The sequence below is a fragment of the Aythya fuligula genome, chromosome 19 (assembly GCF_009819795.1).
Source record: "Aythya fuligula isolate bAytFul2 chromosome 19, bAytFul2.pri, whole genome shotgun sequence".
Classification (NCBI taxonomy): Eukaryota; Metazoa; Chordata; class Aves; order Anseriformes; family Anatidae; genus Aythya; species Aythya fuligula.
This window is the reverse complement of record NC_045577.1, coordinates 1,702,467-1,714,896: the sequence shown is the minus strand read 5'-3', so window position 1 is coordinate 1,714,896 and position 12,430 is coordinate 1,702,467. Positions and strand designations below refer to the sequence as shown.

General features: G+C 37.5%; 1 protein-coding gene across 5 annotated transcripts in view; it reads right to left on the bottom strand.

Annotated features, from left to right (window-relative positions):
- DENND1A (DENN domain containing 1A) overlaps nt 1-12,430 on the bottom strand; it is a 190,604-nt gene that overhangs the window by 19,490 nt on the left and 158,684 nt on the right. The gene's annotated exons all lie outside the window — the stretch shown is intronic.

Genomic DNA, 12,430 nt, shown 5'->3' with positions numbered 1-12,430 from the left:
ACAACTCATTGTAAAGAAAACTAAAACCCCCAAGCCACCAACAGTTCTAATGAAGTCAGAACAATGCACTGAGGAGCTTATTTTGGTCTCCCACTTTTAAAATTAGCAGTTGGCCAACTCATTGCTTTGTAATGGTGCTGGAGCCATTCCAATTCACTTGCTTTTGACTGAGCCAGCAGCATGACTCTCCTCACACAGATGGTATCTTAAGGTATACTCTGTTAGACAAGGAACCCACTGATAATTAATGAGATTCTAAATAAAATCATCCTAAAGTACAACTTTGATAGTGAAAACAAGATCAAAGTTAATGTCTTTTCTGTGGCAGCTTGTGTACACATATTAGCACTTAAAGTGAGAAGTAGAGCCCTCAGCAAGGAGCACACGGGAATTCCTCTGAATGCCTGCGACCAGATAACAAAGACCGCATCCATCGCTGGCCCCAGCGCAGGGCGCATTCCATGGACAAAAGCCCATCAGCCATACAGAGAAGGAAAAGGAACTGGCAGCAGCAGGCAGGTTCTTCAGACATAACAAGAAAGCTTACACAGATTACTCTATTTCTCTCCCAAAAAAGATTCCAGATTCAAATCTCAGCAGTTTTAAACTTCTTACTAGCATAGTCTTTATTCTAGACTGACACACGTTCCCTTTCAATACCCTCATGCTGTGTAATGGTTCAACTCCAGCCTACCACACCATTTTCAGGCTCTTCTTGCATCTCTTCAGACTTTCCTTTCAAATTTCCCATTAAGTTATAATTTGCATCCATTGGTTCATTCGTCCCTGTGTGTCACTGGAGGACTGCCAGACTGCACATGCACTCAGCTCAGCTTTTTGGGGTGAGTGTTGGGGTTAGTGATGGGAGAAAAAAAAAAAAAAAAAAAAAAAAAGGTACCTGGAATAGAGAGCTTCCCACCATATTTTCCAAGAAAGTGACCATGAAAACAAAGAAAAATAGAAAGAAATGCCAGTGGTGAGCTATTGTTAGCCCTTCCACACTGTTTCTCTTCTGTACCTTTTATTATGCAATTCAGTCACAGAATTGTAGTGCTGTGCATCTTCCCCTCTTACCTACCCAGGCTGAAAGCACAAATTTAAAATATAGTTAACTTTTGTTACGTGACATGGCATACTTATTTTCCATTATGTTTCAGAAGCATAATGGAACAGCTGAGAAAATCTGAAATCTGCATTTTTCTAGTTCCTTTAAAAGACATCCACTTCCTTCACTTCATACATAGCTACTTAGACAAACTACTTGATGAAGCAGGAAAACAAGATGCAAGTACTATTCACTTTTCTTTTTTTTTTAAAAAAAAAAAGCTTCCTGCATATATGCTTCATTTCTCTATTTTTCACATTTAGTTACCTAAAAATTGTGGACATTTCTATATTAGAAAATTATTGAGTAAGTTATCTAGGTGGGAAATTTAAGCATTTTCCTAAAGCCATGGCTAGCAGTGTCTTGAGCAACTTGTTTTCCACAACTTTTAAAATTCTGGACAAATATGATTTTATTGATATAAGAATTACAAGGTATCACTTAACATTTCACAAAGAAGTTGATGTTATTATTTCTCCAGTGTTAGTTTGTATCACTGATCATATTTGTTTGTTTCAAAGACCATACTACAGCCCTGGAAGCTGCTTTGATTAGGGAATCAGTTTTTCCTTTCCACAGCAAAAAACAAAACAGGACTTTTTTTTTTTTATTGAAACACTGCAAGACTGTAGCATCAACAGTATTAACTGATTGAGCAGTGGCAGTATTATTTAAGCTTCTAAAAAAGTGTGACAAAGGCAGGCCCTTCAGAGAGCAAGACAGACAGACAACACAGCAACTGAGGATTATCTCCTAGCGAGCTGGTCAATATATTGATTATAGTCACTGCAAGGACACGTACAACTGAACTTTACTTGCTCACCCACATACATGCTGGAGGAAAAATATGTCTGAGAAAATGTGTGACAGGATTACTTAATTATCTACGACATCGCTGTTAGAGTAGTCAATGGCAATAAAGTTTCAAGTATTTTGGGAGATCTGAAAATTCCACTTTGCGTTAAAAGAGCCACCACCATGAGTATCCTTTTAAGTTGAACTACTAATGTTAATGGCCAAATACCCATACAATAGTCAAATAGCACACAAAAGAAAAAGAACATTACATATGCCAGTACAGTCTAGAGGAGTTTAATAGGACTATCACATCATTTCATATTCCTTACGTGTAGCCAAACCACACTCAGCACTGATTTGTTATTCCTATTAGTCATAATTGACCAAGAATTATGATTTCAGACCTTAAAACATCACGTTGTTGGCCTTGAAATCAAAACTATACATGCTTTTTTTTTTTTTTTCCTTTTGGTCTCTGAGGGATAAGGGTAAGTTGACTTTGTGTTAAAGTTTTCTCTGGTTTCAAGAGGGTCAAAAACTCTCTTCTTAAACATAAGCTGAGATTCTCATTGAATTACTTGATTTCAGAACCACTAACTTCTGAAGACAGAATTTCTCAAGTTTTATAGTAAACGCAATCACATGAGTTATCGACACTTACTGAGGTAGTTACCTCAGCTTCCATCTTATCTGGGGATTCTTAAGTGACAGATTTTGCTGTTGTTGTAGAAATTCAGATAGACTTTTTTAAACACAAGATAAAATCAGAAGCTCAGGTGTGATATCATACCTGCAGCCACCTCTTACCAGCATTCTTCTCTTCAAGTAGGGAGACAAAACAATGCAAGGTGTGTCTATATAAGAAGCAGCACGCAGCATACTTCAGCAGAAGTTTCAAATGCTACATTTATGGGCAAGGTTCTGCAACATGGGAAATTAGTTGGACAGAAAAGAAAGGCAGGAGAGAAGGAAAGGGAATGAGAAGTTCTGAGAGCAGAGGCAAAGGGCAGTGAGGAGTAGCTGACATGTAGGTCCACTACCAGGTAACAGTTATTTGTCCTTTGCCAGAGCTTCATTTTTAATGTTGATGTTAGTATCTGTCAGAAGAATGGGATAAGCCAGGATATTTGAATTATATGAAGACCATATTTACTGGAAAAGCCACTGATTTGAAGCTAATTTGTTAATGCAGCAAAACACATTGTTTCTGAAAGGTCAGTAGGGGAAGCTGTGTTGGAATACCAACTTAATTACCTGTGCTGTAAGGATGAATGGGTACAAAACAGCACATAGCTAAATTGCTAAAAGCCACTAAATTGCTATTCTAGGTGTGTTCCTAAATGTGTATAATACAGTTTTTTTTTTCTTCTTCAAAGGGAAGAAATGTCTAAATTAGCACTTTCTTACCCATAGCTGTTTACCAGCATACCTTTTTACTCTAGATATTTTCTTAATTGTCTTATTCTAAATACTTCTGAAGCAACAAGACACAAAGAAAATTTGCAGGAAGCCAATTTTATGACTGCAGATCTGGCACTGTTTTTACTAATTACCAGACAAGCGATTTTAAGCTACGAGATGCTGGAGGAAGCAAAAAAAAAATCTTACAGTATTTTTACAGTGTAAAAGAGAATATTTAAAAATTATACATCCCACAGATCATAAAGTTCCTATTACATAACCAAGGAACTTTCACAATAAAGCTATTTCATTTTTTTATACCAAGGAAAACATTACAAAAAGATCACTTTTGTTCTGTGAAGTAACATTTTGTGAACAGAGTATTATCTCAAACTTAACTGTGGATGTCTGTTGAGATCTTTTTTGTTAAGGTGGTATTCAAATCACTGCTTTCATCAGTAAATTAGAGGTGTTACTTCATACGCAGCAACAAGTGCAACTAGGAATAGATGCATAAAGGAAACACAACTAGATGAAAACTGGTTTGTCAGTACATACACAAGGAAGTGTTTCTCACTCTCAAGTTAGTACTGTTTCTAATGATTTCCAAAGCAAAACTTTTCTACGTAAGTATCTTACTTTCTTTGGAAATACAGGTCTGGTTTAAAAACTGTTTGTATGTTTTAAAGACAAGGAGACATGAAAGAAAGATGCACTGTCCTGAATGCATCCGTGCTCAAACACATCATGCTGCAAAGGATCCGAAGTGCTGACTTTGGAAAAATATGCTAAACCTCACACAAACACTCAATAAAAAAAAAAGGGGGGGTGGTAAGGGGAATAAAAACACTGAAAAATGTATGGTACCTAAAAAGATTCAGTACAGAAAGCAGATGGAATCTATGAGGCAGCTGTTTTATTACCCATCCAGATCCCTGCACAGCACACACACTGCTTTTTACATACTCCCATATGCACAGCTCACAAACTGGGATGACAAGAACAGCGTATGCTTTACAGCATATATTTTTAATTTACACTCTGAAATACTTCAACAGAAATCTGTTGGGTCCTGTGATAAAAAAAAAAAATCTTTTTTTTTTTTTTTTTTTTTCAAGGGATGTCTTAATCTTCAAGCCATATTTGTAGATTGGGAGGGTAGTGTGAATTTGGCAAAAATGTAGTAATGCCTACAGCTGTGCCAAAATTTTTTGAAAGGGAAGAGTCTGCCACAATTGAATGTTTAATGAGAAAAACAAGGACTATTCCCCTAACCTTTCTAGCCAGGAATCTTTCATTACATAACAGAGAACCAGACAGTAAGAGAAGTCAAAGGAGCCTATAAGCTCCTGTTTTCCCTAAAGCAGAATAAAGATCCTTATTTCAGGCCTGAGTCACACCTAGTGTCCTAGGGTACTGCCAAAGATATGTAGATCCATCCCAACGTCACAGAGAAGAAACTTGCATTTTACAGAAAGGGAAGGAAGGGGTTTTCTGAAAGTCTACTTTTGCTTCCTCTGCCTCTTGGCCGAGACCAATTCTGTCATTCCTCATTAAGGGTAAACATTGACTTTTTACAGTGCATCGAGACACAGAGCACTGATAACCCATCCTCTTTTGGTAACGTCTGTAACATCCATCTATTCATCTCTCACTGAGCAAACAATCCTGGAAGAGCTAACATTTAAAAATACTAAATATTATAATGTACAACATACATAGTTTGCTTTAAGTCTAGGACTTGCAGGTTACTAGCCAGATACAGATCACTCCTAAAACCAAAAATGAGAGCAGGAGCATGATCTCAGATCATGAATACCTTGTCAAGTTAAAGTGTTCCACCACAATGAAGCAAATAGGGCTCTTAGCTATCCCCTTTAATCTGTTTGCTATGGAAGAGTACAAGGGACAAGAAAATCCTAGAAGCACAGGTTACACTACTTCTGTAGAATATTACTGTTTACAATTTATGCTATTCCAAAAACATGTGGTTTAAATAGTAAATCCCTTGGTTGTAGAATTGAGTATTTTATTTCTTCTGTCTGCAATTACAGAAAATAGGAAGCATTTCATGAATTAGATGAATATATTTTTCTGTATGTGCAGTAAGTGTTGAACAGAGACATTTTTAGGCCGTGCCCCAAAGCAACATGTGTTCTTATATGATGTTGATGGGAGGAATACTATGTTGTAGTGGTTAACTTGTAATAGTATCTGTAGTTTAAAGACTTGTCAAGACTTTTGATTACTTCCTAGCTCCAGTGACAGAGGAATTCACGTACTGTAAAAAGGAGCAGTATGAACCCATGAAAGATGATACCACTGTAGTTTCAGATTATGACCACTTAGTTCTTCTATTTCACTTATCTGTTGTGCAGTTGAGAATAAAACTTGAACTCCTCCCATCTGTATGCGTATCCAGTTCTTTTAAAACACTGTAAAAAAACTAACTGTATTAAACTGATGTGATTCAACACTTGCAGTTTGAAGATCCCTGAAATTTTCCAAAGGAGGGAACTGTCAACAGCCTCTTATTTACCTGGCACAGATCCCAGGAGCCTGCAGACCACAGTTTAAAAACCACTGTAAATTAACCTATACGCGGTGCATATCTCTTCCCATGCAAACAGATGCCTGCAGAATATAAATTATTTCAATCAAATCTAGAGTGGTTCTAGTTCAAAAAAAAGTTCCACTTTGTATCCTATTTTCTTTAAATGTATTAAGGACCTAGATGACTAAGAATCATTGCAGACAGGTAAATTGCGTAAGCCAGGAGCAGGCTGGCATTAGTTAATACACTTTCTAATCATTCTGTTTCTGTTAATCATTTCTGCATCCTCTCTGATCCTTCCTTTTTGCAGTTTGCTTCAGCATTTATAGTTCTTTGGCTAAGAGAGTAATTTGTAACAATTCACTAGCTCAAATGCATACAGCTGTTTTCTATTACTGAGATGTCAGAGCAAAACCAAAGAAATTTCTACCTACTAACTAAACTTCTAAGTGAATTTCTTTGAGACACACACTTTTACATAGACCACTGCAGCCCCTTTTATTTGCTCTCCCCCTCCTTAGAGCAACCACTGGTGACTTTGTACCAATTTTTTTTTTGGTATTCTTCCTTTGCACCACATTTTTTCTAGTCACTGCAATAATGGCAGAATCCTGCATTGACAATTTCAATCCCTCAAATCCTGATGGATAACTCAGTGAACACATAGCTGTGCTCATAGTGCTAACACAGATCTAACATCCAGAAGATAACATATCCCATGGACTCTACCTTATATGATCTGCATAATGTCTGAAAGCAGCAGAACTCTCATTTGTACGGAAATCACAATCACCTGTTACTTTATTTCAGGATGAAAAGACCAGGAAAGAAAACTGCTTGTTCTGGATTCCCAGCAAAACAGCAAGGAAGTTTTTCAGAACTATTCACAAAGATAAACAGGGAAAAGTTTTGAGAAAGAATCTCATAGAGCACACTTTCAAATTTCCAAAGGACTTCTACCAAAATGAGGTGTATTTTATAGTGGCTTCTTTTCATTCTGCCTGTTTCTCAACATACATGGATGGAGAGATTTGTTGCAAAAAATCCCAGACCCCAGGAATATATTTATCCCTATGTGTTAAAGTCTATCCATCTACTATCTCAGCAGAGTTTAAAATCACAGCTAATAGGTTAACAACTGTTTTTCTTCTGTTTCAAATGAAGAATATCAGAAAGCTGGGGGAATATTCGGCTTCCCAATTTGTACTGACTGCTCACTGCTACCTGCAATGTCTGTTTGACAGGACTGACATTTTGTACCGCTGTGAGATGGGAAAACGTGTGACATTTTTATTCATGGTGGCGTACGCCCTTGTAATGATCAGCCCTGGTCGATGTGCTTACTGCAGCAGCCCCGAGCCCTCGGAGAACAAACAAGAACCGAAGGTGCCAGCAGTTCGGCTGCCTTATTAAACACCACCAGGATTCTAACGAAGAGCAACTGCTGGAAAATCTCACTGTCAAATCCTCAAGGACATTGTCAACATGGAACTAACTACATATATTTTTCATTTAAAACACTGGAAAATACAGCAATGCAATTTTAAATATAAAGAAAAAAAAAATCACACTATTTTTGCCTGTTTTCTTCTTTAACCGGTCATTTTGTCAGTTTTACACTGGACTTTCTGTGGGCCTGATAGTGGAATTCAAACCAAGATCACACAACCCACATGATTTAAAGTGTTGGAAAACAGACATATCCCTTATTATCTATTAGCAGCTATTCCACTCTAGCAAGCAGAATACTTATATTAAAAAAGAGAAAGAGAGAGAGCTGGTCTCTCATTTAAGGAATTCTATAAACAGCAATGACTATCTGTTTGGCTCAGCTTCATCATTCACTCATGAAGTCTGCATAATTAGGGTGATATTCCCCCATATAAACATACAAAATTACATGGCTCCTGTATGTGTAGCATAGCACCGTGCAACCATTTTACTAGGTGTTAATCAGACCAGCTCTGAAGGGTAAATCCAACAAATGCCTGGCCAAATAAGCAATCGCAGAGGACTTAGCAGTTTGGAGAATCGTATGTTTCTCATATTCTCTCCCTTCTACATTCTAGTTTAATCCAGGGGCATCAGAGGTCGATTCAAACAGTTCTGGCCTAACTGCAAAGTAACACATAAGAAGCTTCTGGATGCTGATCTGCACTGATACACTAAGCAAGTCATCCATAAGACTCGCTGAGCTTTTTCTCAAGTTGTCAATCTAGATGATTTGGTCAGCCTTGCATGCACTGATGTATTTATTTTATATGTATGTATTATTTATAAAGCACAATTCTGCTTCCACATGCCAGCAGTGATGGACCAAGATATTCTCTACAACGTATTTATGGGTTCCTCAACATAACAGGACTAACAAGGAAATTCTGCACAGACATGTTACAGCTGCTACTGCTTGTCATAGAGTCCTAGGAGGTCAGCTCAACCACAGTATTTTCTCCATACGTCCAACCATTATGGCATATGACTTGTGTGTAACCAGGGCAGTGAATTTATTCTATCACCGCTGTCTAAGAAGTACTTGCAATGCCAAGACAGTTGGCAAATAGTAAAAGCCAAAGCCCAGAATATGCTTCTTGAAATGAACGCTTCTGCTAGATGTAGTACTGGAGCCACAAAATCTTACTGCAAAGTCTGAATTCCTATGTAATAGGAGCTACATGCATGTATTGCTGTTGCAGCCAAAGATGACATACCTGTCTGGTTGCTCATTACGAAATACTGGCAAGTGTTTGCATGAGAGGCAGTAACCTTTGGGTATGCTCTGCAGGTGGTGTATATCTTTGTAAAGAGAGAGCCAGGTCTCACTTGTCAAATATTTACACGCATGACAAGAGTGCAGGCCTTTTAGTTAGATAATTCTTATCCCATGGATTGTCATTTCTGCAAATCTTGCACATCACAAAGCAGAATTTCAATCAAATGAATTATTTTCTTGTCCATTGACATTGTTTTTATTCCCCTTACTAAAAACACTGTCCCCTAAGAACCTGGTAAGACATTTCAGTAGTCTCAAGCAGACATTAGATGGACAAGTGCTTCTGGGCCAACACATTTTCATTTCTCACCAACTGACTTCTATTTTGCAACACTGAAGTCCTTTCCGAAAGGAACAGTCAAAGACAGTAGTGAGAAGAAACGAGGGTAGGAATTACGTTTTCTGAAGACAGAAGAATTTTTAAGAATCAGACTTATACTTTTACTAAATCCATAAAGAATTGAACAGAGATAGGGAGAAAACTCTGTGGTTCAGCCGAAAGAGCAGGGAAGCCATATTGCTCATCAGTGGGGAAGAGAAGAATGGAAGCTCATTTTCTTAATTATCTCTGTTGTCAGGATAGTTCAGAGTGGCAAGGAGAATGAGAGGCTGGCTCTGCCATTGTAGCATACAGTTGCATAAATATCACAAAATGAACTTGTTTTCCCCTTTCCCCTTTGGTTTCTACCACAGTTCCACACAATGCTTGCTGTTATCCAGGGGAATCTGCTATTATTCCAATGCACTTGGGTGTGAAGGGAGTCACAGGGTCTGGCAAAGCAGCCCTCCTCCCTTCCTTACTTGATCTCTTTTACACTGGAGATAATCCCTCCCTCCGCTTGCCTCTGTCCTCATCGATCCAGTTTTGCATTTCTGGAATGTAGCTGGCTGTGTCTCTCCCCATCCTCCTCCTGACCTCTTAATGCTGTTTAATCTTCTTGAAGAAGAAACCTGCCCTATAAAGCAGAGTTCTTCATTCTGCATGTTAGGTGCAGATTATGAATGGAAAAAATGTACAAGTCTGTATAGTTCCTTCACAGCAAATGAACAAAACAGCAAATAAGCTGGCAATTTCAATTTTATGTCCTATGAAAGTTTAATAGCTAGAAGAATCAGCTCAGAAAAGAACTTTGAACAAATCTTTTCACAGTCTGATAAACTGCTTTACTACATGAGTATATTTTCTACCTGTTTCTTTATTATTAACATTAGTCCCTGAAATACTAATTCTCCCTAGTCTGCATTGATAATAGAATATGATTGAATCTCTTAAGTAAAGACACACTTGGAAGAGTCTTTTGTATTCTGTTAGGCTTTACCTTTTGTCACATAAACAGAATAAAATATTCTATTTTCTGGTAAATATAAATAAGCCACAAAAACATAAACATACCAAAGCTGACAAAAGACATTCTAATTGTACTAGAAATAATTACAGAGCTGAATAGATCTCCCAGTATATCTTGCTTCTAATGAAATGACACACTTCCCCAACAATGATTTTAGCATCTTATCATCATTTGTTGTTTTAACTCTACCAGACCAGTTGCACTACTGACTAAAAGCTCCAGAGAAGGAATCTTCCCAAATGTACATTTATTTTTAAAGAACCTAGGCTCACCCACATCACCTCCCAAAGACTGATGTGAAGACTGGGCATAGGTAATGATCTTGTATGAACTAGAAGGTTCTTGTAGGAACAGTCAGTGCAGCGTTCAACAGGAGCTGCAAGACTTAATTCTGGTAGAGTGGTAGGAAGTAGTATGGAGAGCAGAAACTTCATTAGAAGAAAGGTAGGTAAAAGAAAAAAGAAGTGTGTTATAACAAAAAGGGTGTACAAAAACAAACAAGTATATTTTTTGAAAATAAAGTGTTCTCTTTACTCCCCAAGAGAGCTGCAACTCTGCCAAACATAAGTGTTCTGTTTGACCACGTAGCACCCACAACCTCAGACTGCACAAAGCTACAGGTTCTAATGAAACCACAGCTATACATAACAGGACACACAATTGCAATAGTTAAAGTGACCTGTCAGTGTGTCCACTGACCTAAGTAAAGTTTTAAACATTTAAAAATCATACAACATTTTTTCTCCTAGCTGTCGTACACAGACATGGTAGTTGTTTTTCCAGTGTACTAGAAGCACAGTAAAAAAACTGTCTTATGAAGGAAAGGGATTCTAAAATACCAGATTTTGATATTAAACTATCTTCCTCCCTTTGCAAAATCACTGATTTTATATGTGTGTGTGTGTGTGTGTCCCTTTAGATAATGCAAAAATAAACACAGAAGTTCTGAGAAAGGCTGCTGCTCATTAAAACCCAGCAAGCTATTGTGAAGAGCTGCTTGTGTTACTTGAAAAAGTAACAATCACCATCATTAAAGAGATGCCTACATTTCCCAAATTCTTTGCTTTTTGTCTATAACATATGTAATGTGTATAAATATTCCTTATCCAAATATTTGAATGGGGTATTTGAGACTTGTGCCTCTAAAGCTCCCCAAGAAACAAAGTACTTTATCAGGATAGCTCAGTCTTGTAAAAAGAAAATAATGAAAATGCCCTACTCCATTTCTTGTTTTGAGGGGCTTAGGGGGAGGGATCATAAAGGCAGCTAATAAATAGTCATGTTCATTTAGGGTGTAGAGATATTAAAAGCTCCCCAGATAACATACTTCTGGAATCAGACAACATTCAAATGCTATACATATCAATCAGTAAATGAAAATCACAGAGTGGAAGAGCTCTAAGACTGCTTAATGTTACGCTCTGTGTAGCATCCTTATCATTGTAGCTAGCCAATAATATAACAGTGATGGAAGCAGACATTTGTAGCAAAAACACACGACTTTAGCAGTATTAATGTAAGCTCAGAATCTGAAAAAAAAAAACTATGAAAAGACCTGTATTTTGAAAATAAAAAGATAAAATTAAAAAGATAAAAGAACAATAAAGAGAACCAAAATATCTGCAGTCATTAGGGCAGCAACCAAAAGGAAAGACCAACAAAAAGCCTAACCAGGTCCAGTGTGACAACTGACCTCAAGGGTTCAAGCTGTGGGTCCTGTGACAGTAGACACTAATAGCTGCTTGCGTGTTCAAGGAATGTGTTCAAAACAACCACAGTGACAAAGTACAGTATTTATTATCCACACAGACGAAAGATGACAAATCTAAATACACGTACTCTACCTAAAAAGTGTAAATGCATGCATGGAAGCAAAAGCTACAAATAAATGAGTTACACATTACTTGTATTAATTGTTCCACCCTCTCCTGTTGAACCCACATGTTGGTGGGCTAACAGTGCCTGTACTGCCCGGCAGCACTGGGAAAGATCCCAAGGTCAGCTTTGGCAGTGATTGAACATGCAGTAAGTATTGAGATGTTTTAAGTAAGTTTTGGTCAGGTTATAAGGCAAAAAGCAGGAAGAAAGCACACAATAATAAGATATTCACAAAGAATGTTCCTTGTAACACTGTATCTTCTACTATAATTAACCTCAGTTTTCCCCCAAACAGACAGTAATCTTCAGTACTATATATAATAATTTGTGCATTTCTAGGGGTTTGCAAATTGTACCCCCCTTCCTCACATTCATGAAACCCTGGTTCCCTGTATCGCTCTTGCTACTTGTTGAGTAGCTGCATAGTCTCTTATAGCCTTAATAAGAATACTTTGTTCAAATCTTTATTTTATTGTCCTAGGCTATCTGGCTAAAATCCTTCTCATAGTCAAGGAGAGCTTTTCTACAATGTCTTACCATTACAGAATCCACCGTTAAAACAATTTCATAATAAA